Source organism: Vicugna pacos, chromosome 9, assembly GCF_048564905.1.
Source record: "Vicugna pacos chromosome 9, VicPac4, whole genome shotgun sequence".
NCBI classification, from domain to species: domain Eukaryota; kingdom Metazoa; phylum Chordata; class Mammalia; order Artiodactyla; family Camelidae; genus Vicugna; species Vicugna pacos.
In genome coordinates, this window is record NC_132995.1 from 51,646,989 (window position 1) to 51,667,988 (window position 21,000).

Sequence of the window (21,000 nt, forward strand, 5' to 3'; positions counted from 1 at the left end):
GAAGGACTGCATTTCACTTAACCTTTAAAAATTTAGTATCTGCATTGAGATGGGCTGTAAGTGCAAAATATATACCACATTTCAAAGACTTGGAACAAAAAAGTAAAATATTAGTATTTTTCATATTGATTGCATGTTGAAATAATAATAGTTTGGATGCATTGGTCTAAATAAAACCTAGCATTAAAATTAATTTCATCTTTTAAATGAGGCTACTAGAAAATTTAGAATTATATATATCTTATTTTTCTTTTTCTTCTCTCTTTCCCTACCTCTCTGACTTCCTCTCCCTCCCTCTCTCTCCTCTCCCCTCCTTCCTTTTGGTTTTTGTTGTTGTTGGTTTGTTTTGTTGTTGTTTGCAAGTACCAGAAATTAATAATGGCTTATTAAATAAAATGGGAATTTATTAGAAGGATATTGGGTAGTTCATAATAAGGCTCAAGAACAAGGGCAAGTTAAAGGGACAGAAACCAGGGCAACCCAAGGATCTAGGAAGCAATAATCAGTGTCACTGCAGAAATGCTGAGCACCAACTGATGTCTTTGCTTTTAGGACACTCCAATTTTCAAAGTCAAAGAAAGAATCTCATTGAGTCTTAGCTGAGAAAGTGCAAGATATGATTTATAGTTCCCATAGGACTGTACAAAATAGGGGAGGGTAATTCTTTAAAGAGAAATTGGGTGCTATAACCCAAAGAAGATAATCATTATAATAGCGAGAACAGCAAAGCCAAGGTCAAGTTTCTATTTAAGGCAGGAAAGAAGACTGTTCCATTGACACAGCCATGGAGGATAAATAAGGAATGTCAGCTGAGAAACACATATCCAACATCAGATCTACTTTCTCACAGAAAGTGCTCCCTCTTACTGCTCCCCTGTTTCATTCAATAAGCAAGTATTATAAGCACATTTTGACTCTGGGTCAACCAGCCTAAAAATCTAAGTAGTGTAACACATCCTTTCTGATCTTATATTCAGTCAAGTCCTATCAATTACTTGTTAGTGGTTATCTTGGATAAATTAGAACTTAGTCCTGAAAGTGGCCTTACAGGACACCCAAGTAAGTAATTTCTAAACATCCGTCCTTAGTTATGACAGAATGACCAGAGGAAATTAAAACATTGAAAATAAATTATTCGTTATCCTAAATGATTCTGAGGATCAGCCAGGATTTAGAAACTACTGAGCCACATGAATCTCCCAATTATATAAACCAAAATTGCATTAACTCAGTAGAATTTAGGTTTGTGAACTTTCCATTTTGCTTTCTTTTTATCGTGCCCAAAGTCATCCTTTCTTTTCCATTGCCATAAGGTATCCCTGGCTAAATCTTACTACTTTATGATCATCTAACAGTCATAGACTCCTATTTTTTTTCTGTCTTCTGTGTTTTTCAAATATTCTTGAAAATCTCTTGTGTTCTTAGCCCTTTGGTGGATGCTGGGGAAGCTACCCCTTCCCTGTCCATATGCCACAGACAAAGGAACAGTTCTTAAGTACTCTCACAGAGAGAAGAGTTATGACAGGGAACCTAGTCTGGATTTGGGGAGCTTGGAGAGCCTTCCTTAGGGAAGTGGCATCTAAGCTGAGACTTCAAGATGAGTTAAGAGTATGCCAGACAAAAGGGAAATGTGGGAAGAATGAAGGAGTGTGTCAGTCAGGTGGAAAGATGTTTAAGTGATGCATGTTGTATAAATGATAAGTCTAGAGTGGCAAGCTAGGGCCAGATCTTAAAGGCCATATGTTAAGTTGGTAGGATTTTGAAAGTTGCTGTGAAGCTATTGAAATGTTTTAAGCAGGAGAATGGCATCATTTAAAAATTGCACAATAGAATTGTGTCAATCTTAAGATCACTCTGGCTGAGCAGCAAATAATTATTAGAACTAATAAATGAATTCATTGCAGTTGCAGGATATAAAGTTAATATGCAGAAATCTTGCATTTTACACACTAATAGCAACCTATGAGTAAGAGAAATGAAGAAAATAGCCCAATTTACAATTGCATCAATAAGAAAAAATGCCTAGGAATAAATTTAACCAAAGAGGTGAAAGACCTCAACTCTGGAAACTATAAGACATTAATGAAAGAATTTGAAGATTATACAAATAAATGGAGAGAGATAAGTGCTAATAGATTGAAAGAATATCATTAAAATGTCCATACTGTCCAAAGTAATCTGCAGATTCAGTGCAATTCCTATCAAGATACGTATGGCATTTTTCACAGAACTAGAATGAACCATCCCAAAATTTGTATGGGACCACAGAAGACCTCAAATAGCCAAAGCAATCTTGAGAAAGGAGGACAAAGCTGGAAGTATCATACTCCAAGACTTGAAATTATAGAAGGTTACAAAGTTCTAGTGATTAAAATTATGGTACTGATACATACATATAGAGCAGTGGGACAGAACAGAGAGTCCAGAAATAAACCCATGCTCGTATGGATAATTAATACATGACAAAGAAGGCAACAATATACAATAAAGAAAAGACAGTCTCTTCAATAAATGGTATTGGGAAAACAGGACAGCTACATGCAAAACAATCAAATGGGACCACTTTCTTACAACGTATACAAAAATAAACTCAAAAGGGATTAAAGACTTAAAGGTAATACCTGAAACCATTAAACTCCTAGAAGAAAACATGGGCAGTAACCTCTGACCTTCTTAGCAATATTTTTTTAGAAGCATCTCCTTAGGCAAGGAAAACAAAAGCAAAAATAAACATGGAAATATGTCAAACTAAAAAAAAAAAACTTTTATGCAGTGAAGGAAACCACAAACAAATCAAAAATAGGAGAAGATATTTGCAAACTATGTATCTGATAAAGGGTTGATGTCCAAAATATATAAGGAACTCTTACAAAATACCAAAAAACCTCAAACAACTTGATTGAAAAGAGAACTTACTGGAATTTGACACAACATTGTAAAATGATTATAAATCATAAAAAATGTTAAAAAAAAAGAAAAGAGAACTTGAATAGACATTTTTCCAAAGAAGACATACAGATGGTCAAAAGGCAAATGAAAAGGTGCTCAACATCACCAATCATCAGGGAAATGCAAGTCAGAACCAGAAGATATTACCTCACACCTGTCAGATTGGCTATTATCAAAAAGACAAGAAATAAGTGTTGGCGAGGATGTGGAGAAAAGGGAACCCTCATGCACTGTTACTGGAAATGTAAATTGGTGCAGTCACTATGGAAAACAATATGGAGGTTCCTCAAAAAAACTAAAAACAGAACTACCATATGATCTAGCAATTCCACTTCTTGGTATTTATCTGAAGAAAATACTAATTCAAAAAGATATTTGTATCCCAACATTCATTGCAGCATTATTTACAATAGCCAAGATATAGAAGCAACCTAAGTGTTCACTGATGATGAATGGATAAAGAAGATGTGTGATATATACATATATATATATATACACACACACACACATAGATATGTGTATATATATATATTCCATTGTATATGTATATACTCACCCATAAAAAAGGATGAAATCTAGCCACTTGCAGCAACATGGATCACCTGGAAGGTATTATGCTAAGTGAAGTAAGTAAGAGAAAAATACCATGTTATTTCACTTATTTGTGGAATCTAAAAATTAAAATGAACAAACAGAACAGAAACAGTTTATATAGAGAGAACAAACTGGTAGTTGCCAGAGGAGAGGGGACTTGGGGAACGGACTAAATAGATGAAGGAGGATTAACAGCTATGAATTTCCACCTTTAAAATGAGTAAGTCATGGGGATGTAGTGTATATAGAGAGAATATTGTCAATAATATTGTAACAACTTTGTATGGTGACAGATAGTAACTGGTCTTCCTGTGGTGATAATTTCACAATGAGTAAAAATATCAAATCACTTTGTTCTACACTTGAAACTAATATTGTATGTTAATTAAGCTCAATAAAAAGAAGGTTTTAGAGACTGAATTAAAAAAAATTACTCTAGCTGAAAGTGGAGTAGGGAAATGGAGGAAGAAAAAACAAAACAAGGCAGGGAGAAAGTCTGACCCTAAAGTAATCTCAAACATTCATTTGGATTACTCTTCCTAATATCTTTTAGATTAGTTTCCTATTTTAAGTAGTTAATCCTGTCACCTGTGAGATAAAATCCAGGCTGATGGTCAAGGCTTTCTACACCTACCCTCTAGCCTTATCTCCTAGCTTTTTAGCTCTCAATTTTTATGCCTCAATTTAGCCTTCTCTAGCTAAACTGATCTACTCACTATGCCTCTAACATTCCATATTTACTCTCTGTGTAAATATTCATACTGCCTTTTATTTCTGGAATGATGCCTGGAATAATGTTTTCTCTTCTTTCAGCTTTTCAAAGCCTGCCTGTCTCTTAGAACCCAATTCAAATTTCATCTTTCTCTACATCAACCAAAAATGATGATTCCCTTTTTTCCCTGAATGCTGATAGGGCTGTTTTACAGTTCCAGTGTTTAATTATGCACTGCCTTTTATTGTCACCTAACATGACTGCAGGTGCAGGAGGGCAGTTCTGAGTTTTATAGTTACCTGAATCTTTCACAGCTTTAAGCAGTTCTTAGTATACTCAATGAATACTTATTGAATGAATAAGTGAAAAACTTCTCTTTAAAATGGGTGAGACAGCATCTTTTAAAATTATACACATTCTTTAATAACTTATAAGCCCCTAGAATACCTAACCAATTCTATCTAGTGGAATTGACATTTAAACTTTTTTTTTACTTTACAAAAGAAAAAAAATAAATGAAAGGCCAAGGATGTGGTAATGAAACTGGCTTATTTTACTGTACTAATTCTATCAAAATGTTCTGTTCAGTTAAAAGATATAGTATCTTTGGACTTTCTATGAAAGTTTCTAAAGAAGCCAGTTGCTATGGGGATTGTGAGGAGAAAAAAATTAAAAAATATGATCAATTTATGCAAATGAAACTATTATATCTAAACCTAGAAGACATTTGTGGGGGATGGAGGAGGTTCTCAGAAAGAAAAAGAATGTGGAAATGAATTGTTAGGGGAACATGTTATAGTTGTAGAAGTCAAGCCACAGCCTAAATGGATGTTTATTTTCTTCAAGAGGAAATTGTGTGTTTACTAATAATAAGGAGAAACAAAACAAAAGTTAAATCAGAAGGCTGGAGAGACTAATGGTTTTCTCTTTACCTACGACAGGTTCTTACTATAAAGAAAACTTACAGAAGTCAAAGCCAGTAGTTGAAAAGGAGGCTGCTGGGACTTACTAAGCCAAATCAGTGTCTTTGACTGTTTTATATTCCTCTACCACTCTTAAGAATATGAGTGCCACCATTACAAAAATTAAAAAAGCCCATTATTTTTCTTAGAAGGACAATTATACATTTGTGACTACTCTGTTATTTTACTTATTATTTGTAGTAAGTTTTGCACACATTAAAATGCATTCTGCCTTTTGGAGAAATTTTTCCTGTTACAACTTTACAGTAAAAACAAACAAACAAACAAACAAACAAAAAAACCTGCTCTCCTAGATTACTACCTGTTTTCGTTAAGCGTGCCTAAAAAAATCAACGGCAGATGCATTCAGCCTTGCACACTTGCCAGATGGTGTAGGTTGATGGAGAGTGAAATCTTAATTCTCATGCTGGTGCCAAGTCCTTGTCTAGTGTTTGTGCCACAGTTGGGAATTCCTGGCCTAGAGAACATGGACAAGCCAGGGCAGGGTTTTTGTGACAAAAGTGAACAATTAAAAGAAAGAAAAAAGGGTTTTCTTTTTGAGTCCCTGTAAGGTATAAAAGGAAAAGAGAACTAGCAATGATGTTTTGTGATAAAAAGAAAAAGAATCTAATTAGATATTAGATCTTTTGATTAAAATTTCAATTACAGTGTATTATAAAAGTAATATCTTTTACTGTAACCAATAGAAAAATATAGAAATGTACTAGTAGGAAAATGAATGTCTTACCTGCTTCACTCTCCCAACTCCCATTCCTCAGAGGCAACTTCTGTTAAATCCTTTGGCTTTAAAAGTTTGCAATAGAAAAATACTCTTTAAATAAACTTTATATTTATTGAGTTGTTTTAAGAAATATATGTTTCTGATAGTAGGAAGGCATTGCAAAGTGTTATAATCTCTTTTCTTTCTCAGATATGCCTACAGGTGTTTGTTTCTTTGTTTTGTCCTGTTTATGAGAAGTTTGGCCATGATTTACTACCACCATTTGGGTGGCAGCCTAAATTGCAAACCCTGTAGAAGTCAGTTCATCCTTGTCATTGGGTTCTATGAAACTCATCTGACAGACGATAACTTTGCACAAATATTTTTAAAGGAAGAGTTGAACAAAATTTTCCTCTTGTTCCTAATGAGAGTGTGAGAGAGAAAAAGAGAGAGAATCAGAATGCAGTTGAGCAAAGGAATATCTAGTGACCAGATGTCTCTTCCATTAAGTAACTTGCTCTTGCCCATCTACTCAACAGCTCGAGAGCCAATGAAACCTCTTAACTCTGTGAGGATCAAATGAGATAATGTATGTGAAAACACCTTACCAAATGTACAAAGCTGTGCAGGTGTGAAAGATGGTTACTAATTACAGCATAGATGCAGGCTGCTTTTACAGCCACTTTTATTGCCATGGTTGCTTTTTAGGTTTGTTTATTTATTTAGGAGGAGGTTCTGGGGATTGAACCTAGGACCTTGTGCATGCCAAGCATATGCTCTGCCGCTTGAGCTATATGCTCCCCCTCTGGCGTGGTTGCTTTTTAAACGGAGTAGTCTGTGTGAATTAACAAACACAAACCCAGATCTGTAAAAATTATTGCACATTTTTATTTTCTTTAAATTCACTTAAACCCAAATCTAAGTAAAATCTCATCATACTTCTGAGCTGGCAGAAATTAAATCTAAATATTTATTAGTGCTTTCCTGTCCCAAATACTGTGCAAAGGTTCAGGATTTTAAATGGTGCCAAAGCATAGTGAAGATTGTAGCTCTGGTCATTGATCATTGGATCTCACTGGATAATACGGAGATGGCTGTTGTCCAGCTAGCTTGGTCCTTTTAGGCTGCTCCCCACAGTTTCTAGTCCATGCTTGGTGTTCATGAATCTTTGAAGGGACTGGGGGCCAAGCATGCAACCTCTCTAGGTTCACCACACAGCCACACCCTTATCTTGCCAGATTCGGTGTCTCACTAGACCTTCTGAATCCTGACTTCTTTCCATTATTGAGAAAAAATTTCCTCTTCCCTTTTGGCTATCCCATCTGCTTGCAGGCTACTTGGGCATGCTTCTTCAGTGAATGTAGACATTGACAAGAGTTTAGGAAGAGCTGTAAAATCTAGGCAGCTTCTGTTCTGTGCCCTTTAAGATATTAAGGGCTTGGCTGCCTTTTTGGAACTATTGAGTGTGCATAGAGCAAGACACCAACCAAAGATTCAAAAAATCATTCTACTCCAGTGGCATAACTCTTGGCTTCAGTAGGGCAGTTTTGGTTCATGCAATCCAGACTGTGTGTGTCCTCTTGTCTGGGTGAACAGAGCACACAACATCTTCTTGAGTTTTTGGCAGCACATAGACTAAAAAATTTCTTTTTTCATCCAGCTGCTATAATTTCAATATAAGAGAAAAAGGAAAACACTTCTTTATGAACTCTAAAAAGCAGTAATTATAATAGTAATTTACACTTGTCGGTAAATATCTCCCATAACATTAGTGAATATTGCTTCTTTGGGCTGGTTATTGTATTTGGATTTTTATAGCAACATTCAAACTATAAGGAAGCTAAGTTGTTTTTTGCTTGTGCTGCTTCAGGGGTGGGTGTTGGGAACCATTAGTTTTGTTGATTAAATTAATCAGAAATTAATTACTGCAAGTTAAATACATAGCTGTTTGGAATTTAGTAGATAAATTTTAAGCATAGAATATGTTAAATTTTTTTTAATATGGAAAATTTCAAAAACATTAAGAAGTAGAGAGGAGGGTATGGCTCAGTGGTAGAGCACATGGTTAGCATTCATGAAGTCCTGGGTTCAATTCCCAGTACTTCCATTAAAAAAAAAAACCTAATTACCCCCCAACCTTCCCCCCAAAAAACCAAAAAATTTTTTTTTTAATTCAAAAGTATAGAGAAAAGTATAATTAACACCCGTATACTCATCAGCCAGATTAATTATTAACTCATGGCCAATCTTGTTTTATTTATATCCCCTTAGTTTTCTTCTCTCCATTCCTCTTTCAATTATTTTGAAGCCAGTCCTAGGCATCATATAATTATCTGTAAATATTTCAGTAAATATCTCTAAATGGTAAAGGACTTAAAAAAATCAACATAATCACAATGCCATCATCACTCTCAAAAGTTAAAAAATGGTGAGTGAACACTATGTCCTTATTTTCATTATTTATCCTATTTGTCTCATTTAAAATTTAATATTAAATTTATGTCAATAGCATATTCACATCTAACATATACTGAAGGATATCATGAATATGTTGTTAAGTGAAAGAGCAAGTAATAGAATAATTTTTATAACATTCAATTATTATTTAAAAAATTGTAAATAACTACATCTGTTTTTGTCTAAACATAAAAAGGGATAGAAACATATACCCCAAACCAAGAACAGTTGTTACTTTTAAAGTAAGAATAATCACAGTTGGTATTGGGGATGGGTGTAGGACTCTGACTTTTAACCTGTCCTTCAGTATTTTTTTTAAACATTTTTTATTGAGTTACAGTAATTTTACAATGTGTTAATCCTTCAGTATTTTTTATTTTATAAAATATATGTATATTACTTGTGGAATTAAGTTTTCAAAAGAATTCATGAAAGAAGAACTTAAATAAATTATGTCAATATGAGAAATGAGAGACATTCTCAGATCAGGATGTCCTGTCCAAATATTGTCCCTCAGTTGGATAATCTCACTCCTGGGTTAATAACAGTAGCAGCTTGCATGTATTATAGAATGTTGGCTATGTGCCACACACTTTGAAATGCTTTCAATCTGGTTACTTATTTCTCACCATAACACTTTGTGGTGAGTATTCCCATTTCACAGATGAGGAAACATGATTTAGGAAAGTTAAATAGCCAGAGGTAGGGAAGAGGCTGACCAGGCTTGGAAGTGAGGTGGTGGGACTCTGCTGCCCATGCACTTCACTGATCATTCCACTTCACTTGAATCTGAAGGTCTCATTGTTACAGAATGAGTTTTGTTATTTCGGTTCATACTTGTGTGATTGTTTTGTTGCTTAACATCCAAATTACCTGTAGCTACTTTATTTTATTTTACTATATTTTATTTAACTTTTACTATAAACTCAATAGCTCAGGCGAGACAGAGTAGTAATTCTTCTCATTTCCCCCTTGTCTGTAGAATCTGACTGGCCTGAAGGACTAAGGGGAGAAACAACCCAAAAAGACTCCGTGCTTTTCTGATATGAGAAACATTTAAGTAACAAGCAGTTGGTTCTTGTCATTAGTGGCTTTCTATGCAGTTATCCAGCTGCCTAACCTTTCTTTCTTGGTGGAAAATGTCATAAAACTCTTCTTAATTTATCTAAACATAAGACAAAGAGATTACAATTGTGGAAATAGAGATGTCCAGCACTTTTATTCGAAATACATTTCAAATCATAGATTTAAACAAGCTATAAGTATCCTCAAAAAATTTGTTATGGATTAGTCCTGCATACTGTAGCAGGTTTATTTTTCACACCTTGACCGTGGCATTCATAATGCTTTGGGCTTTTTAAGGTCTTTTTTTTTTGTTGTTGTTCAGGAATAACAAATTAACTTTATTATGTAACATAAAAAGAATGCAACAGGAAAGCAAAATAGTCTATGTAACAAAACACCTATATACACAAAAGCACCATGATACGTAAATTATTTTTGTATTCAAAACATTGTTATATCCCTACCTACTGGGGATAATTGAGATATTACTGAGTACCCAAAAGAAAACTGTGTAACCCGAAGAAAATTGATCCTTACCAAAATTTGCTGAATTTATTCAAGTGATTTTTAAAAAAATGAGTGTTTTGAAATTTTCTCTCTTTTGCACTCTTTTGCTCTATCTATCCCATCAAGGGATCATAGGAGCTCCACAGACCAGGTTGAGAAAGTGCCCCTGACAGACAGTCTTCTAGAGCTTAAACAACTTGATGTCCCTCTTGACACACAGAGAAAAAGTAGTAACAAATATGAACTACTTCACATACTGCAGGAAGATACTTTCCAATCCTGCTTGTATTATTAAAGTGAGATTCGATGCTTTAATCATTTAGATCTAAAAATTTGCTCTTCAGACTAGCTGAATGGTAGGTCACTCTAGTGGGTAGTTCACAGTGTTGGAGAAATAAATTTAATATTAATTCTTCTGGAAATGTATAGCTCTACTCTTTGTCTGGATACTCCAGAGATATTTTGAGGAATCTTACAAATACTTATTATTATGTTTGGTGAGATGGTTTGAGATAATTCAATTCTAAATCCCTTGGGAGGTTCAGAGAGAAGGGAGACTTTTTACTCTGAAAGGGGAAGAATTTCCCACTGTCTAATGTCAGGAAATGTACATGCTTTGGGAGGTTGTTAGTTAATTCAGAAGCCTTATTGTAGGAAGCCCAGTTCTGTTGGCTGCCCCCTAGGTAGGTCTCATACCAGGGTCTGGGGCAATTCATGATTTGACAAACTGCAACCTTACTCCTCAAGAAGATGTGTTTTTCCTGTGACTTAGTACTATACTTGGCTTTTTAGTTATTTCTTCCTCTGGAGTATATTGTAATTGTTGCTAGAAAGTAAGTGTCCAGACATGAGTGATTAATGTAACTTTAATATAAAGCATTTGGCAGAGGAAGATTCTGTAAGGTCACAGCTTATATTTTAAGTGTTAGGGCTGGAAATTTTCTTAAAGATCTCTGTTCAGCTGTTTATTTAACTCCTTAGGAAACTGCAGCTCCAAGCAACTAGTGGCAATTCCAGGACTAGAGAAATCACATTGAACCATAATTAAGTGTTTCGGTTCTGAAGTCCCAGTCTGCCTACCACTTATCAGCTGTATGACTTTGTGCAAGTTATGTCACCTCTCTGTGCCTCAGTTTCCACATACGAAAATGGGAGGGCATATTTGGAGGGCTATTATGAAGATTAAATAACTGAATATGAGTTAAGTACCTAGTACAGTGCCTGGAACATAGTGAGTACTGAATAAATGAGGTTAGAATTTGAATTCGAATTCATGTTTCTTACCTCTCAGTTGGTTGCTTTACAGTTGTCCCACATTATCTCTCCTGACATCCCTTAAGTATATTTTATATAGCATTAAAATAGTTCATTAAGTTCATTAGTGTTATTTCTCATTAGAATTAATTAAATATTTTAGAAAAGAACACATATTTACCAAGTATCATAACTATTTTTTTCCGTATGAGAGATGACCATGTAATAAATGAAGAATTTGGAATGAAATGAAAAAATTAAATGATGTATGTCTGAGTATATCAGGTAGTACTTTATGTAATAAATTACTTTTTAATGTATCCACAATTCCTAACTTACATAAACAGTTGACCACTTTAGTGGCTCATTAGATAAATTGAGCCCAACTAACCAACACAAATTTATTACAAATGCACATCTGGAATGTGAAACTGTTCCTGGAAACTCGTTGGAACGGAAATTTCCAGTAAAGGGAACTCTTGATTTTTCAATAAAAAGTGAAATATCTATTCTGGGTCCATGTAGATGATATGGATTTAGCAATGATTTGTTCCTCAATTATAATCACTTACTGCCTTTTAAAGAGAGATTCACATCTTTGCAGCTTTCTGTGAAGACATACTGCTATAGCAACAATGGCTAGTCTTAGATCTATGATACTGTCCAGCAGTTAAACTCAGTGTCAGCTCTATGCATTGAGCCATGTGTCGTGAGTTAAGCTCTATTTCTATTCTTATTAGGTACATGTAGCAGACACTTTAGGGCACCTACTCTACTAACCTTGTTTCTTGCTAGTAGAACCCGAATTTTTCTCAAATACTGGGTGACCATGTCCTTTGGGGGAAGTTGGAGTTCCCTTCAGCCTTGAGGGGTGGTGAATTTTGAATAGTCCAAACCAGACATTTTTCCCTTCCAATGATTGATTTACACATGAGTTTGTGACACAATTTTGGTCAATGAGGGCTGAGATGGGAGTCTTTGGGGGAGGAGGGTGCTTCTGGATAAAATTTATGCATAGAAGGAGACACTTCTGCCTCTGATTGTTATCATCTTTATATGGTGCTTGGAATTGCATAAGCCATCTTAGGACCTTGAGGAGGATCCACAGGGGATAGGCCAACATGCTTACATTGGCAGAGAGAACAGATAGAAAGGGCCCGGGTCCTTCTTGATGTTGGAGAATTACCAAGTGAACTCACACTGGAACTACTCTACCTCTGGACATCTTGTTTTGTGATAAAAGTTACTGTTACAGCCAGTTTTATTCAGCTTTCTACTATTTTCAGTGAAAGTATGCTAACTGTTACAATGTAAAGTCTCATAATTATAATTCTAGTTTCTGTGTGTTCTTTGATCATAGTTGCCAGGATATGCTGAAGTCTGAAAATTGCTCGGCAGGACCAGACATAGCACAGGCCCCTTCTCTCAGTTTAACCTGTCAGTGACCACTATCTTGATAACTGTAAGTATTTAAGCTTGTATTAACCAGTGACCTTTCATTATACCTTGAGTTAGTGTTTTAGGTATAATCATGTAAATATTAAATTATAAAGCTATTAATCTCATAGGGTCCCATTTTTGCTGAAATTTCATTTCCTCTGTCAAGTTCTTTGGGTACCATCATTCTGGGGCCAACCTGAATGGGGGATTACTTCATTCAGTGTAAGGAATGCTGTAGACCTTTTGTTACATTAGCACAGCCGTCTCCTTTGAACTGACATACTGTTTTCCTAACAAAAATGTTTAATTTAGATGTCTTAAAGTTAACTTTCCTTTTTTTTTTTTAAGTCATGAGCACAGAATCATGTAATAGCATCTGTAGATTAAGAAGACTGAACATATGTTGGGATTAGTGTGATAAATGAAACAGAAAGTTAACATGACATTTATTTCAGATATATTTAATTTTCCTGCTGGTGATTACTAGACATAGATGTTAACTGATTCATGTAAATTACCAGAGTTACAATTTATAGGAGCCTTATAAGACATACAATTGGATAATGGTCATTTCTATAGGGAGATCTCACCACCTTTAGAAAGTTTTCCTCGATTCATTTCAATCCTGAATAAGACACTCCATTTTGGCTACTATCCCTTTACACACGTACTGTGTATGGTCACTGACAGAGTCACATCCCCCTTTACTATGTGAGTAACTCTTCCTTTTAACGTGGTTTCATCAAGATATTTGTCTTTGGACCCATTAGCTACCAAACCATGAATGTAAATGATGGGAGGTCTCAGTTGACGATGATAATGTATAGTCAGGTAGTTTATCAGTTATCTAGGCAAAGCAAACTGTGAGCGAGCTACACAAAGGGGGCCTGTTCTGGGAGACTCTTAGGAAAGTCCCTAGGTGGGGCCTGAGCACTTAGCATTGATGTGTAGTGATTTCTTCTTTTCCTGGTGTTACAGAGACTAATAGATTGTGATCATTGTTCTTAATCGAAGAACAAAATCCCTATTCCCTTTTCTGGTAGATAGGCTGCTGTGTATTTACAACGAGGAGAAAAAAGAAACACCTACATAAAGCGTAAGACATGCCTGCTTAAAGCCTGTTAATGGAAAACACCTGCTTGCCAGTACTTTTTGTTGGTTCGGCTGCAGTGACTCAGAAGAAAATGTTCTTTCCTATCCCATATAAGAAAAGCAAAGGTGCGAAGGATGTTGCTGTGGGTTTTCAATTTCTGTGTATAGACAAGTAATGCCTTTTTCAGGACTCTGTCTACTTTCTGGGAATCGTTCCTCCAGTTCGATCCCTACAGAAACTCACCAGTAGGAGTGAAATGTGTTTTTCCTCTCGGCTTCACTCCCTAATTGAGCAATACCAACTTTGGATGATTAACACCTATTTTACTTTTAGATAGGAATTCTGGAACTAGTATGAATAATATTGAGATATTGTTTGGTATTTCATTTGATAGGAAGTAAAAGTATGTGAGAGTCTGTCTTCTGGCATCCTGAAATTTCCTCTCCATCTTGATATAAAGAATCAAAGTGCAGTTTATTCTGGAGTTGAGAGTCATCCCTAATTTTGGTGAATATTAGGACAGACCCTAAAAATTCTGTCTTTAATGGCATCCATGAGGCCCACAGCCTTAGATTAGTGTTGAATCACTAGCTCCTTTGGGAAATAAGAATATGAATATTCGTGAGGGCCAAGGGATTTTTGTAGCTATTGTGCTGGACTCTATAATCTTGACTTCTTTTTATGCATTTTATGCAAAATGAAATAGAAAAGTCTTTTTGAAAATTTAAGTGTCTCATTTGTATTAAGGAGTGCCAAGAAAACTCTATGTGTGTGTATGTGTGTGTGAGAAAAATCCCAGGGTGGTCATTTGATCAGCCCCTTTATCTTCTGGAAGAAACTCCTTCAAGTGCTGAAAGCTTTCAGGTTCTGTGTTTCATTTCAATAAGAGAGGTGAAATTCCATTGCAGGGACACATAAAGCCTCATCTAATTATGTAATAGATCACATTCATTTTCACATTTCAGCGTATTCTTACATGTTTTGTAAGTGTTTTTGTCCAGTTTCTACCCTGTAATGTAAGCCCTTTTTGTGAGCAGGTCTTCCGTATTCTAATTCTTTTGTATCCCCTTCCTTTTGTATTCGTGTACGTGACACACATTGTAAACTGCAGGGATTCAGTAATTCCTGATAACTTGCCAGTTTTAGCTAGTAGATAAAGATTACAAAAAAACTTAAGCATTTACCAACAGGAGCAGTCTTAAGCTCTTTTCTTAAGGAATACATTTAGGGAAGGGTGTGTAAACATTTCACTTGTCTTGGTAACATTCTTCCTATGATTTCCACTTCTTAAAGTAGCAGACATAATTTAAGCACTTTAGCTACTGCCATCATCTAATCTATTAAGCATTTAATTGTCCAGTGTACCTTTTATTTTATATATCCTTGTCGACTATACCTTACTTCCTGTTTTGTTTTTCAGGGTCATTTCACTGTTATTTCAAATGCCAGTTTTGCTGCCCAGTCAAGTAAGATATAAAGTACAGGAGGGAGACTGGGTCTTGGGATATTAAAACTTTTTCCCCTGAGCTGGTTTGGTCTATTATTTGCCTTCTATCTCTAGAGTGTTCACCTGACCAGTAGTTAGTGTTCAATGGCAACAGTGAAGCCTGTACTCTCAAAGAGATGCAGGGAACCAAGGCTGCAGCTGAAGGAAGAAGCAAACACCAAAATAGATGTATCTGCCTTGGTTAATGAAGGTCACAGATGGAAATACTTTTTTTTTTCCCCTGTGGTCATGCTGGGATTTTAGAACTGATGCTATTAATCAATCTGTCCTAAAACAGAAACAGTTGCAAATATGTAATAGAGTATCCATGGAATAGAAAACAAACCTTTAACTAAGCCTGTTTTTTTTTTTAAGTTGGAAAATGTTGCCAGCCTGTTTTTGATGTAATTGAAAATGTTTAGAAGCTTTCCTGAGGAGTTGATTAATACATCAAAATCAAGAAAGGCAATTTTGAGTCTAATTTTGTTTGTTTATTGTGTAATACAGGATTCTTGGCTTTGAAATTCTGCCATGCAGGGTGAAAAATGACTGTCAGTGTGAAGCAAAGTACTCTATTGAAAAGAATATTGTGTCTAATAGGGAACAGCTGATATCAACCCAATGACTGCTATCTGGAATTACAATATCTTAATTAGTCTGATTGGTTCTTGTGGGTGAAGGAGAGAAGCCAGATTTGGCCAAGGGTGAGGATGGTGTTTCTTTTGCCCCACCCACTTTTGGTGCAAAAATTCCAGGGTGGGGAGCTGGTGGGGAGGCACTCTGGTCCAGGCTGAAGGAACCAGATAGTTTGGGACCTTGATAAGCTGCACATACTAGAGCATCTCCACAAAAGTGAAAATGATATCACGAGGGAAGGGTTGGGATAGTTTCTGTAGAAGGATCTGGAGTTTTACTGTGTTCCAAGAAGCTTTTCCAAGGGCTTCTTGGTTTTCTAAATCTGATTGAATTGAAGTAGTTACTTATATATTTTGGTTCCCAGCTTTTGGAAGAAGAGGCCATAGTTGAAGAAAACTTGCTGTGCTAGAAACAAATGAGTGAACTCTAACCAAGAGTTTCTGCCTATTTGGTTAAAACATTGAGTACTCAAAAAGAGAAAAATGCCTGCCTTAGAGTGATTTTATAGATTCCCTTTTCCAAAAGAGTCCCAATGTCAAATATTTTCTCCATTATTTCAATCATTAACATCTCCCAGAAACTCAATATTTTGGGAGCTAATAGCTTATATCTGTTGGACTGTCTTAAACCAAGAAGCAACACAAATGTCCTTTTAGGATCACAGGTCTTGGTTTGGGGTTCAGAAAATAATGTCACTGTATGTAGAAAGAGGGATTGAACAAAAACACACAAAGATCAACTGAATTTCACACCCCTTTGGGTAGATACTAAAGTACCTGGGCCAGGTTATCGTATAGCTTCTGCTTGGATGTCTTCCCTGATAGATTGGGAGTTTGTAACTCAGAAGGCGTCTAATTATTAGTAAGCCCTGTATCTTTAGCCAAACCTGTTTCATCAAGATCAACAGAGAATGTCTTTTTGTTTGTTGTGATGGTCCTTCAGATAGGCAGATGGTTATTTTATTTCCCATGAGTCTCATCTCTTCCCGGCTAAGCTTCACCAAGCCCTTTAATCCTTTTGTTCATAGCAAAATTTTCACCATTCTAGAGGCCTTAACACTCTACTTTGGCTGTGGTTTTCCTAGTCTAGTTTCTGCAGAATAGAACTGGATTCCTCCCTTTTAAAAGAAGTCTCTGATAATCCAGTTTAACATCACTTTAGTTCATTTGACAGCCACATCTTAACGTTGGTTTGTACTGAGCTTGTGGTCAGTTGATATCACTTGATCTGTTTCAAATAAATGTGTGTTTCCCCCATCCCTTCCTCCCCAAACCATATGCCTGTGCATTTGATTCTTAAAATTGGCATTTGAGACTTTACCTTTATACCTAATATATATATTTTTTTAATTCTGACCTGCTATTCAAATCTGTCAAACTGTTGTAAAATCTTGATTTTTCGTCTAATGTACTGACTTTCCTGTCAGCTGCAAATTTAAGTAGATTTTCAATGTTTTTGTAAGTGTTATCATAGTTTTGTAAAAAAAAAAAAGCATACACTTTGCAGTGAGATAGATCTTGTTTTTCAATCCCAGCTTCCTGTACCTGCTGTCTGACTTTGGCATGCTATTTGAACTCCCCAAGCCCAGTTTTCTCACAACAAAATGAAGATGATAATTTCTACCTCTTAGGTTTGTTGTGAGCATTCATAATAATATAAGTACCTATTGCTGAATAAATGATGGTTTTGGTATAATAATAATAAATGTTTTTGTGACATAGAATCACTTCTCTTATTTCCTTTCTCCTTGTCTAAGTCAAAATTAATATTTGGATAGGGATAAGGACAGAGCCATATGGCCTCTAGAAACCGTTTTCCAGGTTGACATCCATTAATTAGACAAATATTATTGAGAAACAAATGTTTATTGAACACAACTTTGTTTTAATACTATCCTAGTGATTAGGGTTATAATGGTAAAAAGAAAAAGAGACAGCAAAATCCCTGCCCTCATGGAGCTGACATTCAAAAGGACAGGGCTACCATATAGTGTACGCACATCATTCACATAGAATTTGTTGGCTCTGCAAGACGTACATATACATACACATAAATACATACATATATACATACAGACAGACATCTCATAGTGTATGTGATACAACATCAGATAGTAGTAAGAGCTAGAATATGTAATATGACGTCAAATGATTGCAAGAACTATATAGAAAAATAAAACAAAGTACTCAGAGTATGATGGGGGCAGATGCTATCTTAGATCATTAGAAAAGTCCTCTCGAAGGAGACTGGGGAGAGTCCTGTTGGAGGGAGTGAGCTTTGCAACTCTCTGAAGGGAAGAGTTCTAGTTAGAACGACACTGATTCATAAATTCAAGCAGTTTTGGTATGAATGTTCAACGAGACATTTATTTTCTTAAAAACAATGTCTTACCCATCAGGTGCCAAGAATATTAAGAGATTTTGTAGATATGCTTGACCTAATTAATATAAACTGCAGATGTATCTGCACTTGTTTGGAGGCTTTGGGGAGGCACAGCATTTGTATTCCCTTATTTGTATGAAGGCTTTTCTTTCTCTGGTGTTTCTCTCTGAGAAAATGTGCAACTTCATGGAATATAAAGCAAAGGGGATCCCATCTGCCAACCAGATCATCCAAATCAACCCTGATGACCCATAGTGTTATGGGAGCCTCAGCCAGGTTGCTCTCACACCTCTCATGGTATGCATGGCACCCCCACTTTCACCAGTACTTAAACCTACAAAAAAGAGGCATGCAGGATCTTTATTGTTTTTCCCCAGTAAATTCATCCTGGTTCCTAGTAATTACCACTTCCTTTTCTAAGGGCTCACAAATTGTCTAACTTTTAGAATATTACTGTATTTCAGAATCAAATTGTGGATCTGTACATCATGGAATATACCTCGTTTCTTCTGTTGAAAACTGTAATACTATTTTTCTAGCTCCATTGCCTCGTACCTTTTCTAGTCTCTATGAAACCTTAGAGATTACTGACAGTGACTCTTAGATTACATCTGCAAAGTCTCTCATACTCTGGGATGTAATTTGTTTAGGCCTGGAGACTTGAACTCATTTAAAACCACAAGATGGTCTCTAGCTATCACCTTACTTATCTCATACTTCAATTCCTTCTAAACTACATTTATTCAACCTTCCTAAGTTTAAAGATCATTCTCCTTGATAAAGAAGATGGAAATACAAGAGACCTTGAGATATACGACTTTCCCTTTGTTGTTTGTTAATGTTATATCATGTGCCCCAAGCAATGAGTGTGTTTTTTAGGTTCCTCCTTTTTACTTTGATTGTAGCTGATAACGGATATGTGTGATTCTGAGTTTGTGGATGAAAGACTTAAGCATATTTCATATAAGCATATTTCACTACAGTGCATTGAGGGATTTACTCTCCCATCATGTTTTTTCAGTTCAATATTCTTATGCACATTTTCTCTTGTTTTAGCATACAGAGTGAAGGGTCTGGAACCACATAGTCCAAGGGCAAATCCTGGTGGTTCTGCTTCCTATAGCAGTGAGACCATGGTCAGGTTATTTAACCTCTATGAACCTGATTTGCCTCATCTGTAAAATGGAGGTAATGATACTTACCTCCTAGGATTTGAGAGTCAATGATTTAATACACATAAAGGGCTTACATAGTGTTTGGCATATAGTAAGTGCTTATCACAACTACTACCACCACCATCATTTCTAATGTACTCTATCATCTTTCAAATATATTTAAAGAAGTCTGATCTCATCAGAGAGCTCCCTGTCCAGTCACAATTTGTCTTGTGGTTAGGGCCCATTCAATCCAATTTTTGTATCAGTGTTTCTCTGTATCTAGTCCCAAACAGTAAGAATTGATATAAATAATGGTGAAATGAGTCTCTCAAAGACCATGACTCATCAAAGAAAGATTAAATTACATTTAGTGTACTTATGGCAGCAGCAAAATAAACGGATGAATTTTTTTTAAAAAGACTGTCATTTGAGTCTGGTTTGTAATTTTTAAAAAAAGGATCTTTTTTTCCTAATCAGGAAATCCAAGTAACCAGTACATCCATTTCCAAGCCTTCTAGCATAGTTCGAATACTCAAGGAAAACTTATCTTGGTTCCAGATGAGGCCAAACAAATCCATAACACCTCATAGGAACCCTAAAATATTCTTTCATAACAATAAGAAAAGGTAAACTTGAAATCACCAAGGGATTTCTGAGCTATTAGATCTTTGTCTCATACTAGGGACTTTGGTGGAAGCTTTGATAAAATTTGACTGATTACTGTATGGAGGGACTCTCCATTCCCCTGCTTTTATGTTTTCATGATGGATTTCCTTTGTCATAACAATCATCACATTTCTGGTCTTTTCTAATACAAGGAAGAACTAAACCTAGTTTAGTAACTCAGGCATTTCTTTCTTGGAGGTCTCCATTCTACAGGTTACTGACACATGTTGGAAACTTACAGAAGCAGCCCTTGCCTGGGTAGGGAGGGTTCTACAGTAGTGTAGTGATGCTTGTGATTGGTGGGTAAATCTGCCTAATGGAGAAGTAATACTAGCAAGTTCATTTGTGCCCAGACATCAAGCCAAATTCTCAAATCAGTTTTATCAATAATAATAATAAAACTGATATTTTGATCTGTATTTGTCTGTCTCTCTTGTCTTGTTTCTCAATATAGTTTTAACTTGAGAACTTGGCATTATTTATTGGTCCTTTCATACCTCAAATGATGCAAACAGTAAGAGTAAAGGTAAACAATATTCATCAGCTCCTTTCTTTACATGTAATTAAGTTGTGAACCAAGATACAGCCTGTGCAAAAATGACCTCATTGACTTTTCCCTGGGAAAACCTGCCCTTATTTCTTCCTTTAATCAAGGTCCAACAGACAAATAAACCCAGAAACTTGTGATGAAAAGGACCTATTGGCAGCACCGAGGCAGAGGGATGAATGTGATGAACCCAAAAAGTAGGGCCACATTTAAAAACTGGTTAATGATCACAATTCAAACAGATGGACCAGAAGAGCAAACCCTGAAAGTGCTACGCAGGACCTTCCAGGAGTGGAAGGAAATAAGCAGAAGAGAAATTAGAATTCTCAGGGTGAAGATGCAAGGAGAACTCTGGTGAACCACAAAGTTAAT

The 21,000-nt window shown here is 35.8% G+C and overlaps 1 long non-coding RNA gene across 2 annotated transcripts in view; it reads left to right on the forward strand.

Annotated features, from left to right (window-relative positions):
- LOC116281949 (uncharacterized) overlaps window positions 1-21,000 on the forward strand; it is a 252,971-nt gene that overhangs the window by 3,176 nt on the left and 228,795 nt on the right. Inside the window, exons 2-3 of one of the 2 annotated variants that reach the window (XR_012075826.1) lie at window positions 12,582-12,683; window positions 15,175-15,280. This is a non-coding gene — a long non-coding RNA (uncharacterized lncRNA). Of the gene's footprint in view, window positions 1-12,581; window positions 12,684-15,174; window positions 15,281-21,000 lie in introns of those variants that run through there. The other variant, XR_004191428.2, reaches the window with a different exon arrangement.